Below are 2,037 nucleotides of genomic sequence, written 5' to 3' on the forward strand. Positions count from 1 at the left end.
TACATAGTGACTTATATTTGGATATATAGAGACTTGGTTACCTGTGTGACTTCAAAGTATTATATGCAGTAGGCAATTGTATACTTAGACATGAAAGTCCTTTAGACTGACATCAATTAAATATATAATGTAGGGAGGGGACACTATATATGCCTAAAAGTAAGACATATAAATTCTTTTTAAATATGCATAACATTTTACTCTCATTTTTATTTAAACTATTGTTAGTTTACATTGTTTTTACAATGCTAACCAATATATAAGCAAAATATAAGTTTCAGCCATTCTGTTATTCTATTTGTTTGCATGCATTGTATTATTAATATTATATGCAATTTCTTTTAGATTTCTTCAAAAGTATATACACGGTTAAATCTCAATTTATTTTCTCTCTGCATTAAGAATATATAGCAGAGAATATCCCAAAGTATTGAGTAGAAAATGGACCAATTGAAAATAATTATCTATTCTATTTACAAAGATAAAATATGCTTTTATTTTTTCACCTCAAGGCTATGTGATGAGCCAGAATGTTATTTTCAAATTTTATGTTTTAAAAGATAGTATATTTCATTTACCACAATACAGAAGATTGGGTTTAAGCTACTTTGATCAGGGATTTGCATCTTGGTATTTCTGTTTGGGAAATGATTGTGCTCAAAGTATTAAAGCTGTTAATTTCTTTGCTTGCGCTATAGATTCCCTAAATTACTTTTATATTTAAGAAATTGTTATGAAAGTGTTCATCATACTAAAAAGTACAAAGACTATATAAGAGAGCCTCATATGTTCACTGCTCAAATTCAACATTATCAAAATTTTGTCATATTTTCATCTGTACTCTTGTTTTCATTTTATTTTGCTAAATTGTATTAAACAATTCTCAGACATCATGTCATTTCATCCCTCTATATTTCAGTATTTATCTGTAAAAATCATGGCTAATTTTTTGTATATCACAATGCCATATCACAACTAATAACATTGACAGTAATGCCTTGGTATTGTGTAATCCCTATTTCTTAATTTAATGCTCCTGATTTCCTTAAAAATACCTTTTTACACTGCTTTGTTTCAATCAGGATCCAAAAAAGGTGCAGACAATACAAATAGTTATTATATGTCATAAGTCTCTTGCATTCTAGTTTGCCCTCCTTCTTTTCATTTATTCATGCCATTGACTTAAAGAAGCTCTGTTCATTGTCCCTTAGAATATGCCTCTTTCTAGATTATTCTGTTTGCCTCCTTGAGGTATTATTTAACTCTTACCTCCATATTCAATACTCTCCTAGTCTGGAGGGTAACTTTCAGTTTCATTTTTTTTTTTTTTTTAGAGCACAGGTGGCTCTTTGCACTTCATACTACATCACATTAGGTGGCACATTAAGTATAGTTGTTCTCCTGTGGTGATGCTGAGATTGATCAGTGCTGACAGCTTGATCTCTTCATTAAAAAGTTCCTTCATTAGCCTTTCCTCTAATGGTTTCATTTATTTATGATCATTTCAGAATTCACTACTTCATTAGGGACTGCCAAATAGTGGTTTTATAATGTTATCATTCTTTGAACACTTGTTAGTTAGACTTGTTTGTAAAGAAGAAACTTTTCTTCATTAACTAGGATTACTTACTTGGTTGCCCTGATATATATAGTAAGTATAGAAAAAATAGAGTAAATACTTAATTCTTTCTTTTAACCTTAAGTATTTTATCTCATTCTTTTCTTTCCTGCTCCATTTACTTTTCTTATTTTTTAACAGTTTCATTTTAATTTAGTAAATATGTATTGAACATTTAATTATGTCAGGTACTATGCGAAGTCAGAGTCATAAAGATTTATTAATAATTGAGAAAAAAGATATGTACAAAATTAATCATGGGTCTGAAATTAATCGTTGTGCCTGCCACGTTCACAAGTCCTTCTGGGATTACACTTCTCCTACAGACCCTTGTTGAGGCAACCTAATGAGACAAATTTTCCTCAATAAGAAAAATTAGATTCATTCTCTGGAACTTGACTGTGAAATTCTGGAAATCC

The 2,037-nt window shown here is 29.7% G+C and overlaps 1 protein-coding gene across 1 annotated transcript in view; it reads left to right on the top strand.

Annotated features, from left to right (window-relative positions):
- The window catches only part of UNC13C (unc-13 homolog C (C. elegans)), a 656,589-nt gene that overhangs the window by 428,102 nt on the left and 226,450 nt on the right, over positions 1-2,037 (top strand). The gene's annotated exons all lie outside the window — the stretch shown is intronic.

The sequence above is a fragment of the Propithecus coquereli genome, unplaced genomic scaffold (genome assembly GCF_000956105.1).
Source record: "Propithecus coquereli isolate 6110/MARCELLA unplaced genomic scaffold, Pcoq_1.0 Scaffold57, whole genome shotgun sequence".
Taxonomy (NCBI): domain Eukaryota; kingdom Metazoa; phylum Chordata; class Mammalia; order Primates; family Indriidae; genus Propithecus; species Propithecus coquereli.